The sequence below is a fragment of the Sturnira hondurensis genome, unplaced genomic scaffold (genome assembly GCF_014824575.4).
Source record: "Sturnira hondurensis isolate 20B ecotype Veracruz unplaced genomic scaffold, ASM1482457v3 Scaffold0016462, whole genome shotgun sequence".
NCBI classification, from domain to species: Eukaryota; Metazoa; Chordata; class Mammalia; order Chiroptera; family Phyllostomidae; genus Sturnira; species Sturnira hondurensis.
The window spans coordinates 6,304,001-6,325,081 of record NW_028089093.1 but is presented as its reverse complement, the minus strand read 5'-3'; positions in this window follow the sequence as shown (position 1 = coordinate 6,325,081).

The following is a 21,081-nucleotide window of genomic DNA, read 5'->3' as shown; positions in this document are numbered from 1 at the left end:
CATGGTTTAAAAATGTTGACATATCCTTTCAAGGATTAATGTTCTAAACATTTATTCTGTAAAGTCCATTCCCACAAACCAATATGACGCAAGTCAAACTCCAGGTTTATTTAATAACAGTGAGGCAAGAAAGAGGTAACCATTTGAGCAAGCTTTATTTTTATCCAAGCAACAGCTCTATGATAATGAAAAGTTCTTCATACCAACTAAAATTTAGTTGATATACATGTTATTTATATGATATCATTAATGTCCAATAGAAGAAAGCTGTGAAAAATAGAAGTCAAAATCATATCATTCATATGAAACCTATTTTTACATCATTTTTTATTTAACCTAAAATGCCAACCATCCAAATGAATATAGTTTCCAGGAGAACTGTGCTAAGATAAAGAATTTAATTAGAAGCATTTGGGGGGCATCTAGTGTTTGTTTATGTCTGCATCTTAGATTGACTTTGGAAATTCTGGGGTTGAGTTAGAAGTTCTGGAGCACAGTGATCTCAGTTGAAATCCCTTGTTGGGTTATTGGGAAAAGTGGGAATAAAATCTTTAGCCATATGAAAGACACATGAGCCACAGAGACAAATATTGCCAGGAAACTCTAAAAGCAAAGAATGTAGATTATGTGGGAATAATTGGAATTTCATGAGAGCAAGGACTCACTTCTGGGGTCAGTCTGATTAGACTGAGTGGTTCTAATAGTTACCTTCTGGAATTACTGCTGAATGCAAGTTTTCTTTAAGTAATATACTTTTGTCTGAGGGGTTATATCCTCGAATATGGAAAATAGTACAAAATGATACATTTAGCTATATAGTAAGATCCTCTGAAATTGAAAAACCTGTTGATATTATTTTTTGAAACAATCTTTTGCATTACCAGTAACTTTAATATTTGATATTATAATACCTCTCTTCATTGTTTTAAATACCAGCATGGGTCTGTCATTTTATATATTTGTCCTAGGTGAGGAAAAAAAAAGCAAAAGTTGATCAGGGTCATCAAGAGAAAAGTAGTGTCGCAAAAGAATTGAATGCCTTTCCAGGAAACATTTGCTCAGGAGGTTAAGAAAAAGAGCTGGAACTGGAATGACAGGAGCAATCATAGGAGGAACACATGCTCTTAGACACAGGATTGCTTCTTTCCAATTAAATTTCCTTGAAGGGAGAAGAAGACAGAGGCTCTACTTTCCATTTATAATTGTTATTTTAAATCCTTAGTAAATTGAGCTTAGTACATAAAATATACTAATAAAATGAAGATTCAGTAGATGAAGTAGCAGAGAGAAGTTATCACCAGTTTATATCTTTAAAGTAGTGAAATCAGTGCCTGAGTTTAGGGGAATATAATATTTATATGACTCCTATTTTTTACCAAAACTTGTATAGACCCTGAATTAATGATAAAGGAATACAAAGGAATCTGAGAGACAGGAAAGAGAAGTTTTAAAAAGGAACATCAGAATTGCATAATATTTTAATTTTTAAAAAATATTTCTATTTATTTATCTTTAAAGGGGAAGAGAAGGAGAGAGGGAGAGAACATCAATGTATGGTTGCCTCTCGTGGGTCCCCTGCTGGGAACTGGCCTGCAACCCAGGTGTGTGCCCTGACGGGGAATTGAACCATGATCCTCTGGTTTGCAGGCCCACGCTCAATCCACTGAACTACACCAGCCAGGGCTATATTTTAATTTTTTTCCTAGTGATAAATTTATACTTCTGATTTGATAGAAACAGCACTGGACTAGGAGTCATAATAAAACTACCTAGTTCTTTTTTCTGCTAATTAACTCCAAAAATCGTGAGCCTATTTCCAGCTACTCTGGAATGTGCATATCTAATGAAATGGGACTATGTAATTCCAAACNACTGGGAATTGAACCATGATCCTCTGGTTTGCAGGCCCACGCTCAATCCACTGAACTACACCAGCCAGGGCTATATTTTAATTTTTTTCCTAGTGATAAATTTATACTTCTGATTTGATAGAAACAGCACTGGACTAGGAGTCATAATAAAACTACCTAGTTCTTTTTTCTGCTAATTAACTCCAAAAATCGTGAGCCTATTTCCAGCTACTCTGGAATGCGCATATCTAATGAAATAGGACTATGTAATTCCAAACATTCCTCGGAGAACTTAGAGCCTTTATCTTTACATAATGCAGAGCATCAGGAGGGTGAAAAGAGGAAATAGAGGCAAGGCCAAGGGTATGGGTGCAATGAAAGCAGGGTTAGCAAAAGGGTAAATACAGAACATGTAGTTGGGATTAGGATCACCATAAAGGAGGCCTGCAGTAATAATACATTGTGAATGGGAATTGCTAAGAGTTTAAGGTGATAGGTAATAAAGACATAGTCAAGAAGTAAAAATGAAAAAGTCAGTAAGAATGAAGGCAGAGCAGAAGTCTGGACGCAGCTAATGCATTTGAAATGCATGTTCTGGGATGGAGCTATTTTCAATGTCCCATATACCCAGTGCTGTTTGGACATACTAAGTTTTGTTTCTGGAAACATATCAACCTAGAGTTTTATGTTAATTTTTTTCCAGTTGGGAAAAGGCTGGATCCAGTGTGTGGATGCTAATCCTGCTGGCCTAAGAAAGCTTTTGATTCTCGAAGACTGACTATATTCATTAAAAATGTCTAGAAATATCTGTATGTCCACAGAGATTCATCTTAGTTCAAATTAGAATAACCTGCATGTATCAGTTTATTACAGGAGTTCAAATGATTTAGTTATATGAACTCAAAGTTACATGCCTTTGAGTCAGCTCCAACTCTGGGACCCCTATGAATGAGAGATGTCCATAAGGCCCTGTCCTCAGCAGCCTTGCTCAGCCCCCGTAGACTCATGTCTATGGCTTCTCTTATGGAGTCCATTTACTTCGTATTCGGTCTTCCTCTTTTCCTGCTGCCTTCTATTTTTTCAAGCATTATTATATTTTCTAAAGAATCTTGCTTTCTCATATGATGTCCCTGAAGTAATATAACTTCAGTTTTCTCATTTTTGCTTCCAGCAATGTTTCAGGCTTAATTTTCTCTAGGACCTCTTTATTCATCGTTCTGGCCATCAAGGATATCTGTAGAGCTCTCCTCCAGTACCTTCTTCACTGTCCAACTTTCACACCTGAACTTAGTAATTGAGAATCTGAGAGTGTCGATGATCTTAACCTTGGCCTCTTAATGATACATTCTTGCTCTGAGTGGTCTTTACTAATTCTTCCATTGCTTCCCTTCCAAATCACATCCTCCTCTTGATTTCTTGACTGCAGTCTCTTTTTGATTTTGTGATTGAACCAAGGTAAGAAAAACCTTTAACAATTCTGAAATTGTGTTTGTTAAAGCTGTCTATTTCTTCTGTAGTCATGACTTTTGTCTTCTTACTCAAATACAGTCCTGCTTTGGCACTTTGTTCTTTCACTTTCATCAGAAGTCATTTCAAATTGTCCCTTTGTTCTGCAAGTAAGATGGTATTATCTGCATATCTTAAGTTATTGATCTTCCACCAATTTTGTCCATTTATTCCTATAAATCTAGCCAAGGTTGTCATGTGATGTGTTATACACCCAGCTTAAACAAATAGGTAAATAAAACACACCTTGTCTGACACCTTTTCTATAGGAAACCATTCTGTCCATATTCTGTCCTGACAGTGGCTTGCTGCCACATTACAGGTTACATGTCAGGATGACCAAGGGCTGAGGCACATCCTTTCCTTCAGAAAAACCCATAGCTTTTCATATCCACACAAAGGCTTTACCGTGGTTCATACTATATAGAGTGGCCTGTTGTTATTCTAAAAAGGTAAATCAGTGCATGCAAAGTTCATAATGGAAGAAAAATAAAAAATCATTTTTAAAAAAAGAAGCACATTTCAGAAATGTGTGTTTCACTTTTTAAAGAGTCATGTTATAAACATATTTATTATGGACGGATAACAGAGTACTTTCTCAATAATTTGGATCAGATTTAACATTTGATGGCTTTTCTTTTGCTACCTGCCACTTAGAGATTTGGGGCTGGCCCACTGCCTGTAGCACTAATAATGAAAAGTACCTAAAGTTTCCTTCTCCAAGTGGATGATGCTCTTCTTTGATGACAAAATTCAAGGGGACCTCTTGTTATAGTTTGCCCATGATATCTTAAAATGTATATATTTTATTTGTTATGCATATAACTTGTCAAAAATTTCCTGCGCTAAAGAATACCTGGGAAAAAAAGATACATGCTTGCCTCATGCCTTGTCTACACAGTTCTTCTATCGAAGCTGGCTCAGACAGAGGTACTGGGTATTTGTTTTTCCTAAGAGAACAAAAATGAATCTAAAGAATGCAATTGCTTCAACACTAATGTGTTACATTTATTTCCATATACTGTAACATACACTATAATCTTATAAAATAAAATAAACCTTTAATGACGTGTCAATAAAATTTAATCAACTTTACAAAAACTTGAAAAACTACTTGGAAAATATAATTTTAAGCTAATAATGTCCTTTTTTTCTAGTTAATGCAAATGAAAAGACCTCAGCCAAGTTAATTTTTATCTCAATTTTATAATTATTATAATTAACTAAAATGCAAATTCTACAGATAGTAAATTAATATATTGGGAAGAATGAGAAAGAAGTTGCTAAGACTTATGGTCATTTTCACAGTGTAGCCACACTTCCAAGCTCCTAGAGAGTAAGAGTATGAACACTGCTAGGTTAAAGATCTGATATATATAAAAGACAGTAATTAAATTCCAGCAGAAGAAAAGATATGAACCATGGCATTTGTACTGGATTACATTTGTGAATTTTTAAACTGAAACAGAAAAGTATATATATTTTTTAAATTTGCTTACTTCATTTTATTATCATTGTTGTTTTATTGTTGTTTCCTTTAACCCTGGATAGACTTAATTATACATTTAAAATAAAACACTTAGTAATGTAATTTTTTTGATATGCAACACTTATGCTTTGCTTTGGAAAATATATTTAAAAGATGTAGGGAAGAGTCACTGCCTTTGACTAAATTGTTTAATCCATTCACATTAAGTGCCATTATTTATATGGTTGGATACATGGTTGCTATTTGTAAAGATGTAGTTTTTTTGTTTTTATGCACTTCTTTTTCTGCTATTGTATTAATTTTATATTTTCTAGGGTGACATTGCAATTCAATTAAGATTTTTATTTTATATTTCTGAGTTTTATTATTGATTGCACTAAGGCTTACTGTATGTATCTTAGCTATCAGAATCCACCTCAGGATTATACTAACTTAATTCTGGGTATAGAAAATGCTCTTTCTATGTGGCTCTATTCCTTCCTCTGATTTTAGTGCTTTTTGTCCTATGTATTATATTTATATATCTTACAAACTCAGCAATAAATTGTTATAATTATTACTTTGCATAAATTTATGTTTTTTTTCAAAGAAGCTATGAGAAAAAAAAGAGAAAAAATGTATGAAGTTTGCTAATTAAACTTTTTACTTCTAATTTCTAATTTTCTTTATTTCTTCCTGCATCTTACTTATCATCCGGTCATAGAGGCAGTTTCCTTAGTGAGAACTACAGAGTTCTTAGCTCCTCTGTCCCAGGCAGAACGTTTGTGCCACTACTTCTCAGCCACCTCCTTTCCTAAAGTGACACCCTGCTCTGCGAATGGGGCCTCGTTTGCAATAGCAGCCCTTGATCTCAGTCTGCCTCTCATGGTCATGGAAACTTTGCCCTAAAGGTGAGCTGGTGCTAGGGTGATTAGGGCAGGGACTTCTCAACCCTCCATATCTTTTCACCAGTGTGGTTAGACAGTTAATTCAACTCAATTTTCCATATTTTTGAATTTAGGTCTAGCATTTGTTGTCTCATTACCTCATTTTTTTCTTTTTGTCTCCTTCTGAATTATGTGAATATTATTTCATCTAAATTTATCTCATCACTCACTTTTCTTTACCTCTTTGCATAGATCTTTCAGTAATTTCTGAAAAGAATTATGATTATATACTTGTATTCTTATGTCCTACTTAGAAACAACATTTTACCACATCCAGTAGAGATAAAAACTTTAGCACAATACTCATTCCTTCATCTCTCCTTGTGCCGTACTTGCCACGTAGTACCCCTGCACACATTGACATTCCATCGGGTCATATCATTTTTCATTCAACCATCAAATCTATTTTAAAGAACTCAAATGCACAGGAGTAGCCTATAATACCTGCCCAGGTACTTACCATTTCTGTTGTTGCTTTTCCTTTATTTCTGATGACACAAGTTTACTTTCTGCTGAAAATCTTTTGTTAATGAAGTCAGGTGCAACACTTCTCTTAGTTTCATTTTATCTCAAGGTATGTTTATTTTTCCTTCCTTCTTAAAGGATATTTTCATTAGATATGGACTTCTAAGCTAAAAGTCTTGTTTTTCATTCAGCACTTTAATTTTTTTCCTTTTTACTGAATTTATTGAGGTGACACTGGTTAACAATATTATACAGGTTTCAGGTGCTTGATTCCACAGCACATCATCTGTGCACTGCAGTGTGTGTTCAACGCTCCAACTCAAGTGTCCTTCCATCACCATTTATGCCCCCATACCCTTCCCCACCAGCCCCCAGTCACTGTCTCCACAGCATGGATGGATCTGGAGAGCATTATACTGAGTGAAATAAGCCAGTCAGAGGAAAACATGCACCATATGATCTCACTCCCATGTGAAATTACTGAACAAAATGATAGAGGCAGACCCACAGACAGGGAACAGGCTAACAACTATCAGTTGGGGGCCAGGAGGTGGAGGGACTGAGGGAAAATGAAAGACAAAAAAAAGTCATGAACATAGACAACAGTGTGGGTTCTTTCAGTAATTCTGCCTTCACCATTTCTGAAGTAAAATTCATCAACCTTCAAATTATTATTTTCCAACAATCAATGCAATATTATTTTTGGCTGCTTTCAAGTTTTTTCTTTGTCTCTAATTTCCAGCACTTTTATTATGACTGATGTGAATATAGTTTTCTTTGGATTTATTGTGTTTGGGGTTAATGAGTTTCTTGAGTCTAGTTTATGTCTTTCATAAAATTGGTGATGTGGTCAGCCAATTTTATTAAAATGTTTTTCCTGCAATAAACTGTTTCTCCTTTCTTTCTAGGGCAATTCTGTATTGTTCAATATATTCTTTAGTTTCTGTGCATCTTAAAAATGTGTTTTGTGTCTGATATTTATATTAGATAATTTCTGTCAATCTATCTTTAATTTACTCTCTCCTCTGTCATACCCATTTTGCTATTAGGCACATGAGAAGTTTTATTTGGGAGTTGTTATTTTTAAGTTATAAAATTTCCATTTCAGTCTTTATATATTCTGTTAGTTGTCTGAGCTTGTCTAGCTTTCCATTCATTTTGAATAATCACTTTAAATTATTGTAACAATTTTTATTAGCTGGTTCATAGTCTTTGTTGAATAATCCCAACATCAGTGTCATGTCATTGGCATACACTGATTTTTGTATCATATTTCTGTTGAAAATTTTCTTGTTTTTTTTTTTTTTTTGTGCATGGAGTCCTATTAAATGCTTCTTGGACATCTTAAGCTTTGAATTAGGAGACTCTCTCAGCTTCTAAAACCTGTACATAATGTTTATATTTTGTTTTAGCAGACAAATCCTTGATCAATACAAGTCCCACCCAGCCATCTCTGGATTTTGTTTCCAATATTATTTTGGCTTTCTATTTCCAGAATATGCTATTCACTGGCACAGCTGGGGCACTGGATGGTTGTCTCTTAGTTTAGTTCTCGAGGTATTTTGCTTACTTTGCAGGACAAAGTCATGAATTCATATCTTGTTGTGTGCGTGTTGTCTGTATAGGGGCACTAATCTCAGGCCAACGCCTGAGATAAACATGTTTATAGGTTTATTTATTTCTCAAATTCTTCCCTTTCTGCCATCTCTGGGGTACCACCCAATTCCCTGAAAGTACCTTTTCAGTCCCCCAGCAAGAATGCTGACACTATTCACCCTGCGCTACTGCACATTTTCTGCCCCTGTACCTGTACCCAGGGCCAAATGTCAGTTGGACAGCAAGAGAACAGACCAACAGAGATTTGCCCCCCACATAAGGGTCTGTAGCTTCTCCAATGAGAGAGAATGGTTCACTTCCTCCAGAGTTGTAGAAGGGCCATGGGCCCTTGCAGCCTTGATGTTGCTGCCAGGAAACCTCTTTCTCTACCCGCAGGCTTGAACTGGAGAGCAGCTCCTGGGTGTCAGCGGCTTCTTCCAGGTAGGGAGGGATCCGCCGATTCACACCAAAGGATCCTGGAGAAAAGAGATACATAGGTGACCTCATCTTTGGTTCAATGTTGTGTCTAATTCTGGTCTTTTCCCAAAGACCTCCTGCTACTATTTACTCTTTGGAGTTTATATATCTGCTGTGCATTCTGTGTAGGATTTGTAGCTTCACTGAGTGGATCTACAGCATGGAAGTAGGCTTGTTTTATCTCACCCAGAACCAGAACACTATCAATAATATGTTATTAAGTATTAAATAATATTAATATTAAAAATAATGCCTGGCTAATATAATATAGTTTAGACACATAGTTTTTGTTAATCACAACTTTTTCCTGCTGAATAGGTCATTCTCAAGGTCAGATAAATAAAGTCAGCTTGATAAGTTATACCACCATCCTACTAGGGAAGAGCAGGGACTTTTACTTTGATATTTTTATGTTAATTTAAAGGAAAACTATCATACTTCCACACTTTTACATTACTGACCATCTCTGAAAATAATGAGAACTGTCCTTTTCAGATGTGATTTATACATATGAACAAAATCAAAGGAGAATAAAGTTTGAGAAATACCTTCCTTAGACCATATCTTTCCAATGTCATTGTCCTCAGTTTTTATAGAGACTGGTCAGCAACTATTTCTTGATTTAGATTCTAGATATCTGCTTGGAATGTTTAATTGAAAATATGTATTTTTACTTATCAGTTGTCAAGCATGGGAATTAATTACAAATAACAGACTATAGTCTTTGCCTTTCGTTTATTAGTAATATTTTTTAAAACACGTTTTGACTTCTTCCTAGGGTAAAACATAGAAGTACTTGGGATCAAAGTCAACCTTTTCTTTAAGACAATGTTGTAAAGATGATTTAGTATTAAATGCAGACTTAATAGAGGGCCTATGGTGCCAGAACCAGAACATAATAGCATGATTCGAATCTGAATCATTTTTTGAAAGCTGCTAATATTTAATATACAAATTATGTATGAAAAACCTTCCTATAAGAATCCAAGTTGGAGCAGCAGTGAGTCATTTTTGATGCTCATTTGATATGAAAAACAACATACCACCACTTTATAACATATTACCTAAAAATGCAATGTAAGATTTCAAAGGATTTAAATTCAAAATTGAATCAGACATGAAAAATTAGACTGCAGTTACAAAGAATTGATGGAAAACCAAATTAACATAGTTCCAAAGCCATTCTTTCAGCTACATTTTTACATTATTTTGTGCCGTGTTAACAATATGGGTGATTGTAATTATCCACAGATCCCAAGATGCAAAAGAATTGGTCACACTCATTCCATACTATCTATGATGCCAAAATTGAATGTGGAAATACTCTATGAGGTAAAAAAAAAAAATCTGCCTTGATATTCAATACATAATCTCTTTGTGATAGACCTTGTTAAAAGAACAGCATGTCCATTAAATGGTAAAAGTGGCTTGCTTTAATTAGGGGCATTATTTTAGAGTGTTTAAGCAAGCGTTTGTTGTGAGTGTATGTATGTGTGTGCACTTGCAAGATCAGGAAAAAAGTCTTTTAATGCTACAATTCCAGCACTCCTTCCTACTAGAGCACTTTTGTGGGATCTAGGCTGCAATCCCAGCCAATAGTCAATTAACACTAATAGGGAAACTAGCTCTTATTGTAGCTGAATCAGTCTATACTGAGTGCAGTAATAACCTAAACAGACTTTCGGTGACTAAGGCAAAGTCAAATGCCAAGCCTGAATTAAGGTAGTTCTAAAAATGAGACATCACACATCCCCACAGACATTTTTGAACAATTGCTGGAGTGTTTTTAGTTGACTCACATCATTTTATCTCCTGTGTTATCTTCTCTTGAATATCAAGTAGGTATTCATATGGTCTGTATATTTAATACTGTTTTGACTATCCAGTTCTTCCTTGGTAGGATAATCTAGAATTTGGGTTTTACTTGTGGGATTTAGCATAATTTCAAGCAATTTAATACATATAGTGACACAGCATTCTGAAATTTGGCTTCTCCTTAAAAGGCATGTGTGTTCCATTGAAATGTATTATGTACACATGTACTTGCTACAAGAAAATCTCTTCAGTAGTTCTCTAACTTAAAATAAAAATGTGTTTTAGGGATAATTCCATTACATTTAAAATAAATCTACTTACAAGAGAATCTACATGGAGAGAATTTTGGTGTGTGCATGTGTGTGAAGGTAATAAATTATTTACTCAGAAAATGTGATACTTATGGTTGGGTTGGTTGAGATTGCTTGCTTCATCCTAGGAGTTATCATTATATTCCCAATCATTGATTGATATATAGCTCTCATGTGAAGATCAGCATAAGTTCTAGTGGCAATCAAGTATATAGTTGTATGCTTAGTATACATATAATTGTTCATACTTCTTTTAACATTGTCTTACTACATTTCTAAATAGTAGTTTTTATTGTTAGCTAATATTTTATGTTATTGATCCAGTCTGTTAATTTTCTTTTTCTACCAGAGTGCTTCTTTTGCTGACTTGAGCTCTCTATCTTTGTCATAAAGCCTTAAAATGATTTACCATCTTTACTCCATCATTCCACTGGTTCATTTTCATACATTATCAAACTCATTTTACATATATGCAGTGAGACCACCAGCTATAAAACTATGCCCTTCCATCTCTACTTGAAACTCAGTGTGCCATCCTAAGGACTAATGTAACTATAGCAAAATTGTTATTCAAATATCAAAATTATAAGTCATCAGTAAACAAGTTTCAAAGGATTTTATACAGATGGATCTGTGTCAAAATATTTAGCTGGAATGTAGGAATAAAATGACTCATGTTTTCTTTAAATTTTTGACTATTTTTCAAAATGACTAAATTATTGGCTAAACAATATATTGCATCAGACTTAAGTACATTGACTATTTTTCAAAATGACTAAATTATTGGCTAAACAATATATTGCATCAGACTTAAGTACATGATATACACATATGCATATCATTTCTTACATTCTTTCATACTGAGATAATCTAATCATATGAATAAAAGTTTATGCTACAATTATAGCCATGAAATAAAGCTGTAGTATATATTAAGTGGTTACATATATATGGGCAGTAAACTACTGGATTTGATAATATTATCAGTGTTTAAATAGATGGTAATTGCATTATTATTTCTATTAACTAGTTTTGAAAATAAGAGTAAAAAATTAGGTCTCATTTTTAGATATGCAGTCATGGAATCCTTTCAAAAAACAAAACAAAACAAACAAACAGGCAGAGAATCCTGCCTTAAAGACAAACAAAAAATATTTCAATGTTGGATCAAAGGCACAGCAAAATTGTAGAAATTTAAAAAATATATTGTATTCATTATGCTATTACAGTTGTCCTAATTTCCCCCCTTTTGAACCCCTTCACCCTGTACCCTCCACTCCCTCAGGCAGTCCCCGCACCCTCGTTCCTGTCCACAGATCATGCCTGTAAATGCTTTGGCTACTCCCTTCCTCATACTGTACTTTATATACGTATGCCTATGCTATAACTATGTTACCTATTTATACTTTTCTTGTCCACCTTCTCACTATTCATTTATTTTTCCTCTGTGAATTATTTTTTAATTTTAATTAGGTACATTTTATTGATTATGCTATTACAGTGGTCCCATTTGTTTTCCCCTTTGCCCTACCTACATGGGACCCCCATTCCCTCCAGCAATCCCATCATACTATTCTTGACCTCCCCCTGGGTATTTTGTACTTATTAATTATGTTTCTTATTTCCTATATCTTTTCCCCCTTCTCTTACTTTCTCCTTCTCACTGATAATCCTCCATCTGATCGCCATTTCTATGATTCTGTTCCTGTTTTAGTAGTTTGCTTCACTTGTTTTTGTTTTTTAGATTCAGTTGTTGATAGTTGTTTGTTGTCATTTTACTGTTCATCAGGTTGATCTTCTTTTTTTAAGATAAGTCCCTTTAACATTTTATATAATAAGGACTTGGTGATGATGAACTGCTTTAGCTTTATCTTGTTTGGGAAGCATTTTATCTGCCCATCCATTCTAAATGATAGCTTTTCAGGGCAGATTAATCTTTGTTGTAGGTCCTTGATTTCTATGCCTGTGAACATTTCTTGCCAGCCCCTTCTTGCCTGCAAAGTTTCTTTTGAAAAATCAGCAAATAGTCTTATGGGAACTCCTTTGTAGGTGACTCTCTGCTTTTCTTCTGTTGCTTCTAAGATACTCTCCTTATCTTTAACTTCTGGCATATTAATTATGATGTCTCTTGGTGTACTCCTCTTTGGGTCAAACTTATTCAGGATTCTCTGTGCTTTCTGCACTTGTATATCTATTTCCCTTGCAAAATTGGAGATATTTTCTTTCATTATTTTTTCAAATAAGTTTTTTCAATTTTGTGCTCTTCTGAACTTCTCCCTCTGACACCGCTATGATTCAGATGTTGGTACATTTAAATTTGTCCCAGAGGTTCCTGACCCTCTTCTCATTTTTCTGAATTCTTGTTCCTTCTTTCTGTTTTGGGTAAATGTTTATTTCTTCCTCTTCTTCCAAATTTTCAATTTGAAACCTGGCTTCCTCCCCTTTACTATTGATTCCCTGTGTATTTTTCTTTATTTTAGTTTGTACAGCCTTCACTTTTTCCTCCATTTTATGACCAAACTCGACCATTTCTGAGAGTATCCTGATTACCAATATTTTGAACTTTGCATCTTATAGGTTAGATTTCTCCATGTCACTTAGTTCTTTTTTGAGAGTTTTGATTTGTTCTTTAATTTGGGCCATATTTCTCTGTTTCCTCAATTCACCAGCCTCCCTATATTTCTGTGTATTAGGTAGAGCTGCTTTGACTCTCCATGCCAGCACAACTGTTGTGTTGTAATGGAGTGAGCCTTAGTATTCTTGAGGGCAGGGCAACCTTTGCCACGTCATGGCAATGTATGTGGAGGACCAGTCACAGAGGGAAGAATGTCACTCGCTTGTCTCTCACCCAATTTTCCATCACTTCCTCCACTTCCCATAAGCAACTGGTATGCTTTTAGCTGCTACTCTGGTGCTGATTCCCTGAGTAGGTGGGTTTGTGTACATTCTAGGACAGGGTGGGCCCTTTAAATGGACTCTCCTGAGAGACTGGCAGTTTCTTCTGCTGCTGAAATCCCCCTACCCAGTTTTTTTAGGCAGAGTTTATGAGGCTTTATTTTCCAGAACTGGAACCCTGGGCTGCATGGTCTGGTCTGGGGCTATAATTGCTTGTTTCCAGTTGTCCCTTCTGATTTTAATCTGCTTCATGTGAAGGTGGAATCGTCCACTCTGCTGGCTGCTACCACTTCCCTTCTTCTCCACCTTGGCTGCCCATCTCTGCCCCTCCTACCCATCTGGATGAAAATTTCCTCTTTAACTCCTCGGTTGTCAGGCTTCCATACAGTTCAATTTCCTGGCAGCTCTGGTTGTTCTTTGTTTTTAGATTGGTCGTTATCCTTTCTATGGTTGTGTGAGGAGGCAAAGCATGTCTGCCTATGCCTCCATCTTGGCTGGAAGTCTGTAGCATTTTTTCTAAAGCTCAATATTTCACTATAACTCAAAATTTGTAGAAGTCATAAGTTTATTGCAAAATAATGAGGCATTAGTTACAAACAAAAACCATAACTGGCACACTTCACATGCCCCTTACTCTTTATTTCTTCTAAGTTTGCTTGATGTACTGAGCTTCCTTCACATTGCTTCAGAATTTCTGAAACTATTATAGAGACTCTGACTCATATTGTACATGTCTTTTGGGAAGGACTGAACTTGAAATCATGTGCAGCTATTCTTAATATAATTATTCATATATTTAAGTGCTTATGTATATAAGATCCTGTGGCAAAAGTATTCGATACTATTGTACCAATGGCATACACCGTTAGTATCTTCAAGCATGTCTTTGTAATAACAAGAACTCACATTGAGATAAACGTTTTATACAGTAACCATTGCAAATATTGTTATTGATCATTTTCTCTATTGATATAAACTGAACTATCTGGATTATCAAAAGCAGATAGTTTAACCATTTTCAGTATAACAAATATTTATTTTTATTTAACAACCAATAAATCTTTGATTTTATAATTTAGAAGAGCTTGGTTTTATACAAAATCTTTTCTTAAGATTGTATGCAAATCAAAGGTTATTTTGACTTTAAATGACTGTACAGTAATTTGGTGATGCACAAAGTACATGGCAAAACTTAAATATCTAAAACACACTAAAATAGAGTGATATGTTCTTAAACCAACTCCCCATCTTTCTTCACTTCTATGTATGATAAACTTTTCCTTGGTACCAGATGTGCTGGAAAATCTCATTCCTTGTCCCATGGGACTCTTCTATACTTTCATGTAGTCCTCAACCTCCACTAAAACAACTACTATATATTGTGTGTGTATATTTTTTATCCAGGAATTGGAAAGACATTATTATATGGGAAAGCCTCTGTGTTTGAGTTTTATAGAGATTCTGACTTGTCCATTCCTGGATGCCTAATTTTACTTTGTTAATAGAGAAGTGTGTTAATTCAATTCTCATTTGACTCTTTTGTAGCTAATCTCTATTCTTAGATATGTTGCCTCTCTGAAAAATAAAACCTTTCACTTTCTTTAGTGAAAATTTCTACTCTTTGATGTGGTCAAACTGGATTCCTATTCCCCATTTCCTGGTAAACATTACTGGGGAGATCATGGTACCATATATGACATCACTGAACAATACAGCTACTTCAAATTTAGTATTTTCTGACCATTAATGAATGAACTATGCACTGAATTATCCAAAAAGGTGCATTTTTATAGGCACATTTGTACTGGCTTGAACTATGAAAGCCAGGTGCTCTATCCCTTCATGCCATAGCATAGAGAATGCAAAGATGAGGGGATGGGGGTACACTCAGTGACCATCCTAATTTATAGCATGGACTATAACATCATTTTTTCCCTTGAAAGTTGAAGAAAACAAAAGGTAATCAAAGACACCAAAATTCATTCCAGATGACTAAAGTTGTTCATTTGGCTGAGGAATTGAGGGCTACAGAAACAGAAGTTAGGAAGATATTGGTATTGTTGACAGGGAAATGTTTAAGGGTTCTGCTCTTACTCCTGTCTGAGGCATGAACCTTGAATTGTGTGCTACTCTTTGTTATACTACGCTATCTTTGATTCTCAAGGCAGCATAGCTACGGTGGTTAATTTACAAATGGTATGGCCAGGCTACTTACTAACTTTTTGACTGTGGGCATAGTGTACAACTTTCTCTATGTTGGTTTATTCATCTGTAAAGCTGGGATGAAAACCTGTAGTACCTAATCCATATTATAGTACCCAATCAATAAGGTATGTAGGACATTCAATATGGTGTCAGGAAGCTAGGAATCAGTATATAACTAATACATCTTATTATTCACATCTGAACTTATTTTCTCCAATAGACATGTTGCACTCATTTATCCCCCCCCCACACACACTTTTTTTTTAAAGAAAAGAGCACAAAACCTTGGGGAATACTTAGGAGTGACCTTTGAAGTATTTTGGAATCCAAACTGTAATGCTGATATGAGCCAGATAGGAGATAACATGTTGGAATTTAAAAAAAAATAGACTGTCATAATCTAAAAAATACCTGTAGTTATTTCTCAATTAATTTGTTTTATAAAATTTAGTATTGAGTCATCAGCAAATTGTTACTTGAATAGTACCATTACTACTAATCAAAATTTAAAAAACTGTTACAAAATCAGTGGTTGTTAACTATTTCAGAGTAAAATTCTGATAAAATATATGGTTTCTTTAGAAAAAATAAAAATATACACCTATATGCATAAAGTCTTTTTGGTGAGTATAATTTCCATTTATTTTATTTTATTTTTTCCATCATCATTTATTCTCCTTATACCCTCTTCCATCTCCACACCCCCACTACACTCACCATACTCTTGTCTGTGTTCATGAGTCCTCTCTCTTTCCCTCTCTCTCTCTTTTGTTCAGTTACCTGTAAATTTCAGAGATTATGTGAGCTCACTAAATTGCATCTTTGTACTCTAGGCTGAGAACCTCTAAATAAGAGACTATCTCATAAGGTTGTTATATTCATAATAGAAAATTATTTGTTTCAGCCAAGTTCCAGTTGAACTCTTTGATTAAATAATACTTCATTATAATTTCATTAGAAAATGCTCAAAAATATAGAACATGTTATATTTAAAATGTGAAATTATAAGACCACTGATGTTGGTGGTATCCTTTGGCTATAGTATCAGCTGTTTTAAAGTTAATACATGAAGATCTGAACCAGGGAAGCTACTTAGATTTTTTTTCCTGTTTTCTAAAGCCAAGAACAAGAAATAGCCCCCACACATTGATGCATCAGACAGATGAGCCAGGACTCATGTATCCCTAGGTTGAACCATTAATTACATCCCATGACATACTCCTGGCTCCTTAGAGACTACCATGTATCCCCAATGACTTGGCATATTTGCAAAAGGATGAAAGACTGGACTAGGAGGTGTCATTCTCCTATTTCGATAATGTAGTAAATAAATTCAGATTGTTTTCACAGAGTTGCAGAACTAACTGGATTCTTAAGAAAAAAATCTTGGGCTCCTTCTTAGGAAAAAGATAAAGAAAATCAGCAGTGTCTTAGTAAGTTGAGCTAATAAACTGACAACTTCTCTGCTGTAATATGGTTAATGCCAGTGCTTTCTAATCTCCAGTTACTTCTCAAGTCAAAATCACCTTCCTCAAAATTAAAAACAATAAATGTGACTTTGTGACAATACATCTAGTTTTTCTTTCAATAATTAAACCTCTAGCCACAGTACTGCATACTAACTCAGGTCATGCACACAACACACATATGCAATACTGCACGTCAATTACTGACAACTTTGCAGAAAGAGCAAAATTCTATGTCCCATTTCCAGTGACCCAAAGTGTTCTCTCATAAATGTAGTCTTCAAACAGGCATCAGAACCTTTGGCACATGGTTTGTCTGATTATAACAATCTGTATCCAGAACTGAAACAAAAATAATCCTGAAATTTGATGCAGATGAAGGGAGTGAAGCACAGTTAGGTTACCAGCATCTTCCTACTCAATGGAATTCTATTTTCCAAACATGTAATATCCAATTTATTTCTTTCCTATATGATTTAGTGATATTACTAGCAGACTTTAGAATGGTCATTTATAAGAAAATACTTTATCAAGTATGTATCACTGATTATCATCCAAACTGCCAATTACATTATTTTTCTCAAAAACTGCAAGATATAAAGACATGACTAGAATTCTACTTCTTTTCTCTTCTTCAAGAATTGTCATATCAGGTAAATTGCCACTTTCAAGAATGAGTTTCAAGTGAATCATAACTGTATCCCCATCCAAGCTTACAGATTGTATTATGCTGATGGCTATTTTCCCTCCATCAATGTCATTAACTTAATTAACAGGGGGGTGGTGCGTGGCGCACAGTTTGTGCTCACATTCTGAGGTCAGTATTTCTTTAAAAAGTCTGATACTTGTCAACACCACCTTTTTATTTGTACTGTGATTTAGTTGCAACTTCAGTAATGTTTTTAGATTTTAAAAAGGAAGAGAACCGTTTCTCACATGACAGTTATGTTTTTAACATATAATAAAGAGAAGAAAGCAATGGATCTGGTTGAAGACTTAGATACTGGAGCAAGAATCCCACTCTCTTTTCTCTCCCTCCATCCCCTCCAAGTTCTTGAGGGGATGAAAATGACTAAGACAATTATCTTCTCCTTGGACTGTAACCTAAATTGACAGAAGCAGAGAATTTTTCCTCAGTCACTTGTCTGAAAAGTAAGAGTCTTTGACTGTTCTGACAGAATAGTTAATAAGCTGCCCTTCACTTTATCTCCCCTAAATGATGTCTCCTGATGCTTCACCTATAATATATTCCTCAAAGTTTCCTCAGCAGCCTGAACTCTGAAATGCACACTGGAACTCACATGGAAACACAGTTTATACACCAAGCAAACAGATTCTATCTACACGTTAGAAAGAAGAAAAACCTGACTGTGTAGGGAGGAAAGAAAGCTCCCAATTCTGCTTTCACTCATTTGCATATTACATTACCAAAAGTTTTACCCTTTTCAGGGCAAAATATGTGGATGGAAAATTAGGCAACCAGCTGTGGTAATTACTGTTAAGGCTGTTGTGGTGGCAGGAGAAAACAGTCAAAGGATTCATTTTTCTTCCAAGGTAATCATACTTTTCCAATCCATCTGAATTACAGCCAAAGGATTACTTCTTATCTGGCCGTAACAAATGCTCTTTCCACCAGTCTTGGATGTAAAAAGAAACCACCTCATTGTACTAAAAAGTATTCCAAGGTCAGCTGCAGTTGCCCAGCTTTGAAACAGGCACTACGGTTTGTGTTTTTATAGAGGATAGGTGGACCACAGGCTGGGTTGCGGTTCCCACTTTTAAACTTCCTGTGTGAGCAGTTTCTAAATGAGTCCGAGCGTTCTAAGAGTCTGTTCTTCACAACCCTTCTGGCGGCACACATTTATTAGATTTGTGAAAAGGACAAGAAGGTACTCTGTTCTCTGGATGGGGAAAAGACTCTTAAAGGAAATGACAGAGGCATTCTTATAATTTATGACCTCTCTATCTCCCCAAAGGAAGTCCTTCTGAAAGCCTAGTATGTTATCATATTACAATGATGAGTGGAGAAAGGGGTCTGAATTAAGTTAAATCACCTGAACCTTCAGCTTGAATTTCTGCCAGACATTTCCAGGTGATAGGACTATTCTAGACAGGCCTAGAGTCACCCAAATGTCAAGTCCATCTTTCTGCCAGCCAGCCACGCCTGAAAAGTCACAAGAATCATGCTGAAATACTAAATACTTATGTGTGTATATGCCTATACCAGCATTTGTGTCTAGTTTAAATGAACAACTGAGTTCATTTAAATGTGTATACTTTCCAGTATTATGAAGGTGAGCTTTGCAAGAGATGAAGCAGATAAAAAAAAAAAAAGCTCAGCTGGGAAAGGAAAAAGTAAGGAAGATCAATGAGACCACATTTTATAATACCAATTAGGGAATAAAGAATGGGTATTAAAATTGTGCTAATTTTTTCAGGGAAGAAGCTTATAAAAAAATAGCTCAATTCTATTTTTTGCATAACAAAAAGTATAAAGTTAGGTTAATTTTCCCTGAATGAGTTACATAATGAAATTGTGAGCTTTGGCACTTCCAACTAGATGATTACTTTTCATTAGTAAAAGAAATAATGTAAGGGATCAACTACTTTCCCCTAATACTCTCTCCATATAGAAGCAGACTTTATTAAATAATTTATTTAATTTGTTTTATGACCATTGATTAAAAAATGCCAAAATACCTCCTTTTTTATACATCAACTCACCATATACATTTGTTTTTATCTTCTATTTTCTGTTACCATTCCTTTGTTACTAAAATTTGTATTAATATCAAGTAAATTTTTATATTCATGCAGAATATTTAATTGGTTAATTATATCAAATTTTATTAGTAATCATTTTATTATTACAGAGCTGTTTCTTTCTTAAAATAATTCATTAGAAAAGCATAACATTAATTGATGAGAACATAGAAAAGTGATTCTATGACTCCAAGAATAAGTAATGATTTCTCAAATGGAACGTACAAATTAGCTATAAAAAATGAGAGTACATTAAAAATTCAGAATCTTAATCCACCAAAGACATCATTAGAAAAGTGAAAAGGTAAGACATGAGGAGGAGAAAAATATTTGCAACTGATATGACCAAAGAAGACTCTGACAACGATTACATTTTAAAACTGATAACTCTAAACAATGAAACAAAAAAAGTTCAAAAGACAAATCACCTTAAATAGTCATTTCAAAATGTGTATAACCTACTGGTCAATAAATGTAAGAAAAAGAAGTTCACCTTCATTGGCTATGTAAAGTGAAATTAAAACCCAGTTACACTGCAGTTGGATGGCTGCAGACTGGCTTAGGGAGCCAGCCCAGGGCAGTGCAAGTGGCTCTCAGGTCTCAGCAGACACATGCAGTGGGGTTTGGGGCTGCCCTGGCTGCATCTTCCACACTCCCACCTACTCGTTGAGGTACTTCCTGCCTTTCTCTGACCTCCACATGGCCTCCCTTGCTCTACAGACCTGCTCTACTGACCACATGGACTTCGTCTTCTACCTACACTGCACTCCCCTGCAGCACAACGCACCCCTCTCAATGAATCAGATCTGCCCTCGCTACCTGAAGACAGCCTTTCTTTGGTGAGGTAGATGGACCACGTCTGCGGAAGGGACTTTAATTTTCAAGGACAGGTCCCCAACCCCATTCATCTAGGCAAGCAATAAAAGTGGTCTCCTTCCTGGAAAACAAAATAAACAAAGAAACAACAATACTAATTTTAAAAAATCACATTTGACTGCACAGTATTGGAATGGCTAAAAGAATGAAATACTCAGCGCTGGCAATGACGGAGAAACTGGAACCCTCCCACAGCACTGGTGGAAGTGAATTTTGCATCTATGTTGAAAGACTGTTCAGTAATGTCTAAAAAGCCTGAATAAACATAATTACCATGACCTAGACTTTTAATATAGACTCAAAAGAAATGTATACATTTGATTACCACAACTTGTATACAAGAAAATATATAGCAGCCTTGTTTGTACTACCTTGACTGACAGTAAGCCAATACCCATGAGCAGTAGGATTGCATAAAAGAACTGTGAAATATTCATACAA